Source organism: Procambarus clarkii, chromosome 14 (genome assembly GCF_040958095.1).
Source record: "Procambarus clarkii isolate CNS0578487 chromosome 14, FALCON_Pclarkii_2.0, whole genome shotgun sequence".
NCBI classification, from domain to species: Eukaryota; Metazoa; Arthropoda; class Malacostraca; order Decapoda; family Cambaridae; genus Procambarus; species Procambarus clarkii.
The window spans coordinates 40184442-40193019 of record NC_091163.1 but is presented as its reverse complement, the minus strand read 5'-3'; positions in this window follow the sequence as shown (position 1 = coordinate 40193019).

The following is an 8578-nucleotide window of genomic DNA, read 5'->3' as shown; positions in this document are numbered from 1 at the left end:
ATATATATATATATATAAGCCTATACTTGCATAAACCACAAGTGAAGATTAAATAATCTTTGGACAACACCCACCAGTGGGACTCGAACCCAGAAAGCACAACTACCTTCCAGTAGCAGGCATAACTAGTATGCTTTAACCCACTACACCATCAGACCTTTCAAAAGAAGTAGATAGTTCGAGATATATATATCTCAAACATCTCTACTTCCCGAAGGCACCAGATGAGTGTGGGGTCAGTCTGCATTTTCCATCAAGCCACTGTCAATGTGAGACACGAGTTCTCTCACATTGACAGTGGCTTGATGGAAAATGCAGACTGACCCCACACTCATCTGGTGCCTTCGGGAAGTAGAGATGTTTGAGATATATATATCTCGAACTATCTACTTCTTTTGAAAGGTCTGATGGTGTAGTGGGTTAAAGCATACTAGTTATGCCTGCTACTGGAAGGTAGTTGTGCTTTCTGGGTTCGAGTCCCACTGGTGGGTGTTGTCCAAAGATTATATATATATATATATATATATATATATATATATATATATATATATATATATATATATATATATATATATATATATATATATATATATATATATATATATATATATATTGCGTGTATAGGGACCCTCGGCTTTGAAGAAAACGATATGCAGCATCCGGGGGAGCTTTGTGGGGCACCACGCATATATTTTGAATACAATATATAATTAAAATAAAATAAAGCACATCGGGGCTGGAAGAGAACAGTCACTGGAAGCGTCACGAGTGGGAGCTACGGTAAAAAAAACCCACCAAACCCAAGCAATAGTAAGACGCAACTTTGATTTCAAGGAAAAGAAAGTAGTTATAGAACTACATAAATCTCTGGTGCGGCCCACTTGGCTTTTTGTATCCAGGCATGAAGACCTCATCTTCAGGAGGATAGCTGGTCTGGAGAAGGTGCAACACCGGGCAACAAAAGTCCTTCCAGGGCTAAGTCAGCTCTCGTATCAGGAACAGTTGAGGGGCCACAGCACTAACAACATTACAAACCAGACACGACAAGGCGGATCTCACAGAAACTTGAAATACTGAACAATTTGGATGATGTTGATCTAGACCTCTTCTTCATGAGGTCAGATGTAACACAAACAAGGAACAACAGTGACAAGCTCAACAAGCCACAATGTAACACAAACAAGGAACAACAGTGACAAGCTCAACAAGCCACAATGTAACACAAACAAGGAACAACAGTGACAAGCTCAACAAGCCACAATGTAACACAAACAAGGAACAACAGTGACAAGCTCAACAAGCCACAATGTAACACAAACAAGGAACAACAGTGACAAGCTCAACAAGCCACAATGTAACACAAACAAGGAACAACAGTGACAAGCTCAACAAGCCACAATGTAACACAAACAAGGAACAACAGTGACAAGCTCAACAAGCCACAATGTAACACAAACAAGGAACAACAGTGACAAGCTCAACAAGCCACAATGTAACACAAACAAGGAACAACAGTGACAAGCTCAACAAGCCACAATGTAACACAAACAAGGAACAACAGTGACAAGCTCAACAAGCCACAATGTAACACAAACAAGGAACAACAGTGTCAAGATCAACAAGCCACAATGTAACACAAACAAGGGACAACAGTGACAAGCTCAACAAGCCACAATGTAACACAAACAAGGAACAACAGTGACAAGCCACAATGTAACACAAACAAGGAACAACAGTGACAAGCCACAATGTAACACAAACAAGGAACAACAGTGACAAGCCACAATGTAACACAAACAAGGAACAACAGTGACAAGCTCAACAAGCCACAATGTAACACAAACAAGGAACAACAGTGACAAGCTCAACAAGCCACAATGTAACACAAACAAGGAACAACAGTGACAAGCTCAACAAGCCACAATGTAACACAAACAAGGAACAACAGTGACAAGCTCAACAAGCCACAATGTAACACAAACAAGGAACAACAGTGACAAGCTCAACAAGCCACAATGTAACACAAACAAGGAACAACAGTGACAAGCTCAACAAGCCACAATGTAACACAAACAAGGAACAACAGTGACAAGCTCAACAAGCCACAATGTAACACAAACAAGGAACAACAGTGACAAGCTCAACAAGCCACAATGTAACACAAACAAGGAACAACAGTGACAAGCTCAACAAGCCACAATGTAACACAAACAAGGAACAACAGTGACAAGCTCAACAAGCCACAATGTAACACAAACAAGGAACAACAGTGACAAGCTCAACAAGCCACAATGTAACACAAACAAGGAACAACAGTGACAAGCTCAACAAGCCACAATGTAACACAAACAAGGAACATTTATGTAAAAATAATTAATAATAAACAAAATACATATTTAATTATGTATTAATTATTATAAATTCAAAATATAAAATTAAAAGAGACTAGAAGAAGCAAAAATATTGATAAACGTATAAGTTTTAAGCCTTATTCAAAGCTAATGAAAGAGGAGAAACACCAGAGAAAACCAACCCACACCGTTGAGTTGAATAGAAGTAAAACCTATTTAGAAAATATGAAGAGATTCTATTAATCTAACGTCAAAGATACTAGTACAACTATTCACAATACTGAAGTCTAAACCTTGAATCAGGTTAAATATGGTAAGGAATAAATGTGTATATTTATTAGCCTAGATGTAAAATATATTCTTATGGGCTAAAGTAAACGGTATAATAAACTTTACATACAAGAGTTTTTACATTCTTGTAAAGCCACTATTACGCGTAGCGTTTCGGGCAAGGTCCTTAACCCTAATTTCCCCGGAATACGACCCCGCCGAATCGTTTAACAACCAGGTACCCATTCACTGCTGGGTGAACAGAGGCTACAGTTAAGGATTGGCGCCCGGTCAATCCTCCCCGGCCAGGATTCGAACCCAAGGCAAGGCGCTTGCGAAACGCCAGGCGAGTGTCTTACCACTGCGCCACGGGGACTGTTGACTCAACTCAAGAGTATATACAGTATACACCTAAAGTCCACTACGGGCCCGTGCTACTTGAAACTTCTGTTCCGAGTAGGTGAATCTATACAACAACAACGACAACAGCTTCCTAGATTATAGTTCAAGACTAAGGTATGCTTGCCGGATGGTCAGTAAGGTGTTGTGGTGGCCTTAATAACCCTCCAGAGGTTGATAGGACTAAAGTATACTCGCTGGTTGGTCAGTAAGGTGTTGTGGTGGTCTTAATAACCCTCCAGAGGTTGATAGGACTAAAGTATACTTGCTGGTTGGTCAGTAAGGTGTTGTGGTGGCCTTAATAACCCTCCAGAGGTTGATAGGACTAAAGTATACTTGCTGGTTGGTCAGTAAGGTGTTGTGGTGGCCTTAATAACCCTCCAGAGGTTGATAGGACTAAAGTATACTTGCTGGGTGGTCAGTAAGGTGTTGTGGTGGCCTTAATAACCCTCCAGAGGTTGATAGGACTAAAGTATACTTGCTGGTTGGTCAGTAAGGTGTTGTGGTGGTCTTAATAACCCTCCAGAGGTTGATAGGACTAAAGTATACTTGCTGGTTGGTCAGTAAGGTGTTGTGGTGGCCTTAATAACCCTCCAGAGGTTGATAGGACTACAGTATACTCGCTGGTTGGTCAGTAAGGTGTTGTGGTGGTCTTAATAACCCTCCAGAGGTTGATAGGACTAAAGTATACTTGCTGGTTGGTCAGTAAGGTGTTGTGGTGGCATTAATAACCCTCCAGAGGTTGATAGGACTAAAGTATACTTGCTGGTTGGTCAGTAAGGTGTTGTGGTGGTCTTAATAACCCTCCAGAGGTTGATAGGACTAAAGTATACTTGCTGGTGGGTCAGTAAGGTGTTGTGGTGGTCTTAATAACCCTCCAGGGGTTGATAGGACTAAAGTATACTTGCTGGTTGGTCAGTAAGGTGTTGTGGTGGTCTTAATAGCCCTCCAGAGGTTGATAGTACTAAAGTATACTTGCTGGTTGGTCAGTAAGGTGTTGTGGTGGTCTTAATAACCCTCCAGAGGTTGATAGGACTAAAGTATACTTGCTGGTTGGTCAGTAAGGTGTTGTGGTGGTCTTAATAACCCTCCAGAGGTTGATAGGACTAAAGTATACTTGCTGGTTGGTCAGTAAGGTGTTGTGGTGGTCTTAATAACCCTCCAGAGGTTGATAGGACTAAAGTATACTTGCTGGTGGGTCAGTAAAGTGTTGTGGTGGTCTTAATAACCCTCCAGAGGTTGATAGGACTAAAGTATACTTGCTGGTTGGTCAGTAAGGTGTTGTGGTGGTCTTAATAACCCTTCAGAGGTTGATAGGACTAAAGTTTACTTGCTGGTTGGTCAGTAAGGTGTTGTGGTGGTCTTAATAACCCTCCAGAGGTTGATAGGACTAAAGTATACTTGCTGGTTGGTCAGTAAGGTGTTGTGGTGGTCTTAATAACCCTCCAGAGGTTGATAGGACTAAAGTATACTTGGTGGTTGGTCAGTAAGGTGTTGTGGTGGTCTTAATAACCCTCCAGAGGTTGATAGGACTAAAGTATACTTGCTGGTTGGTCAGTAAGGTGTTGTGGTGGTCTTAATAATCCTCCAGAGATTGATAGGACTAAAGTATACTTGCTGGTTGGTCAGTAAGGTGTTGTGGTGGTCTTAATAACCCTCCAGGGGTTGATAGGACTAAAGTATACTTGCTGGTTGGTCAGTAAGATGTTGTGGTGGTCTTAATAACCCTCCAGAGGTTGATAGGACTAAAGTATACTTGCTGGTGGGTCAGTAAGGTGTTGTGGTGGTCTTAATAACCCTCCAGGGGTTGATAGAACTAAAGTATACCTGCTGGTTGGTCAGTAAGGTGTTGTGGTGGTCTTAATAGCCCTCCAGAGGTTGATAGGACTAAAGTATACTTGCTGGTTGGTCAGTAAGGTGTTGTGGTGGTCTTAATAACCCTCCAGAGGTTCATAGGACTAAAGTATACTTGCTGGTTGGTCAGTAAGGTGTTGTGGTGGTCTTAATAACCCTCCAGAGGGTGATAGGACTAAAGTATACTTGCTGGCTGGTCAGTAAGGTGTTGTGGTGGCCTTAATAACCCTCCAGAGGTTGATAGGACTAAAGTATACTTGCTGGTTGGTCAGTAAGGTGTTGTGGTGGTCTTAATAACCCTCCAGAGGTTGATAGGACTAAAGTATACTTGCTGGTTGGTCAGTAAGGTGTTGTGGTGGCCTTAATAACTCTCCAGAGGTTGATAGGACTAAAGTATACCTGCTGGTGGGTCAGTAAAGTGTTGTGGTGGTCTTAATAACCCTCCAGAGGTTGATAGGACTAAAGTATACTTGCTGGTTGGTCAGTAAGGTGTTGTGGTTGTCTTAATAACCCTTCAGAGGTTGATAGGACTAAAGTTTACTTGCTGGTTGGGCAGTAAGGTGTTGTGGTGGTCTTAATAACCCTCCAGAGGTTGATAGGACTAAAGTATACTTGCTGGTTGGTCAGTAAGGTGTTGTGGTGGTCTTAATAACCCTCCAGAGATTGATAGGACTAAAGTATACTTGCTGGTTGGTCAGTAAGGTGTTGTGGTGGTCTTAATAACCCTCCAGAGGTTGATAGACTAAAGTATACCTGCTGGTTGGTCAGTAAGGTGTTGTGGTGGTCTTAATAACCCTCCAGAGATTGATAGGACTAAAGTATACTTGCTGGTTGGTCAGTAAGGTGTTGTGGTGGTCTTAATAACCCTCCAGAGGTTGATAGACTAAAGTATACCTGCTGGTTGGTCAGTAAGGTGTTGTGGTGGTCTTAATAGCCCTCCAGAGGTTGATAGGACTAAAGTATACTTGCTGGGTGGTCAGTAAGGTGTTGTGGTGGTCTTAATAACCCTCCAGAGGTTGATAGGACTAAAGTATACTTGCTGGTTGGTCAGTAAGGTGTTGTGGTGGTCTTAATAACCCTCCAGAGGTTCATAGGACTAAAGTATACTTGCTGGTTGGTCAGTAAGGTGTTGTGGTGGTCTTAATAACCCTCCAGAGGGTGATAGGACTAAAGTATACTTGCTGGCTGGTCAGTAAGGTGTTGTGGTGGCCTTAATAACCCTCCAGAGGTTGATAGGACTAAAGTATACCTGCTGGCTGGTCAGTAAGGTGTTGTGGTGGTCTTAATAACCCTCCAGAGGTTGATAGGACTAAAGTATACTTGCTGGTTGGTCAGTAAGGTGTTGTGGTGGTCTTAATAACCCTCCAGAGGTTCATAGGACTAAAGTATACTTGCTGGTTGGTCAGTAAGGTGTTGTGGTGGCCTTAATAACCCTCCAGAGATTGATAGGACTAAAGTATACTTGCTGGTTGGTCAGTAAGGTGTTGTGGTGGTCTTAATAACCCTCCAGAGGTTGATAGGACTAAAGTATACTTGCTGGTTGGTCAGTAAGGTGTTGTGGTGGTCTTAATAACCCTCCAGAGATTGATAGGACTAAAGTATACTTGCTGGTTGGTCAGTAAGGTGTTGTGGTGGTCTTAATAACCCTCCAGAGGTTGATAGGTCTAAAGTATACTTGCTGGTTGGTCAGTAAGGTGTTGTGGTGGTCTTAATAACCCTCCAGAGGTTGATAGGCATTAAGCCCAACATTAAAGCAAGAATCGAACCAAACACCTTAAATTTAGCTTGCCCGTGATAAGGTTGTCGTCTATGTTAGCAATCTGTTTTTCCTGCACCCGCGGATCATTGGCTTTGTGGGACCTGTCATTAAGGGCTGCTCACACCTGCTCAAATAACACTGGTTTGGGATATTACAGCGAGCTACTCTTACGCGCAGACGTGCTTAGCAAAGTTCATAGTTTTTGCTTCGGACGGTCTGCTGAAGTATCCAGCCCATCCTTCGAATAGACAGTACATTTTAATACTAAATGTTATAAGTACAATCCTAACTATCGGCATAGTACATAAATACACTTAATCGCCATCATTGCACCAAAAAATTGTGAATATTAGAGTTTACCTGAAAAGCCATATAGAAAACCATGATCTAATCTAACCTTGCGAGTGAAGGAGAACAGGTATGTTAATCGCATTTATTGCTTCTTAACTACAATTAGTACTTAACCTATAGCTATATTAATATTACAATTTTATAAAACTAATAAAACAAAATTAAAATCTTTCAATAAATTGTAAAGTATCTTAGAATATTTTCAAATTTTGTATAAAATCTCTTTTGCCTAATAAAATTATAAAAGAAAATTTTTATATTTTAAAACTTCAATCTTTAGTTTAGAACAATGATTCCTGTTAATTATTCTAATGTACACCATACAGCATCTTTCAACTACACCAATCGACGAGAAGACATTAAAGATCGGCTCTTCTTATAATCTCATGACTGTGAGGAACTCAACTTTCTTGGGATCCTATTTCAAAACTTTCGTAGGTATACACCAAGGGAAAACCCTGATATTATACTGACTAATGTTGGATGCAATATCTTTCACAGTAGGTGTTGACCAGACCACACACTAGAAAGTGAAGGGACGATGACGTTGCGGACCGTCCTGGACCATTCTCAAGTTGATTGTGATGAGGGAAAGAGGCAAAGGAAGTTAAATATGCAAGAGAGAGGTGAGAAGAAATATTAGAAGAAGAAAAAGCAAGGCAAAAGGTAAGGTGTGATAAAGGTGATAGTAATAGGAATAAGAACATAAGAACAAAGGCATCCGCACCATCATCTTGAGGTTTTCTTGAGATGATTTCGGGGCTTTAGTGTCCCCGCGGCCCGGTCCTCGACCAGGCCAGACCCCCAGGAAGCAGCCCGTGACAGCTGACTAACTCCCAGGTACCTATTTACTGCTAGGTAACAGGGGCATTCAGGGTGAAAGAAACTTTGCCCATTTGTTTCTGCCTCGTGCGGGAATCGAACCCGCGCCACACAATTACGAGTCCTGCGCGCTATCCACCAGGCTACGAGGCCCATTGGCCCATATCATTGGTCCATACGAGGCAGCTCCTATTTATAACCTAGGTAGAATTCCCCCAAGTAATGATGTGGGTTCAGATCACATACCAGTTATTCTCCACCTCCAAACATCTCCCTTTAGAATTCTGGGACGCCCCAGACCGAATCTAAACACGCTTCAACTTCACTCATGTATGGAGTTCCTAGACAGTGATCCAACCTCTGATCTTGACAATCAACCGGTCCAGGACATTGACGCAGTAATTGCCACCATACATGCTCGCATCACTGAAGCATCTCTGGTCACTTGTGACCTAACTAACACTAGCATAATTCAGCATTATTATTAGATCAAGGATAAAATGAGGTATACAGTCCCGACCAGAGAGATCAAGGATAAAATGAGGCATTACCAACAAGAATGTGTGAGGCGCCTACACACAGGCCAGACATCCCTCCAAATCATTCAGACGTGAAGTCTTAGGCCTCATGCTCCTACTCAAACGTCATATTTGGTTTACACTAGTCAACCAAGCGAACCAGTACAAGAGAGAACCCTGCCAGAGTCTGGGGAAAGATCAGACAACTCCTAGGATCGTCAAAGACACCGCTGTCGCACCTCAGCTATACATAT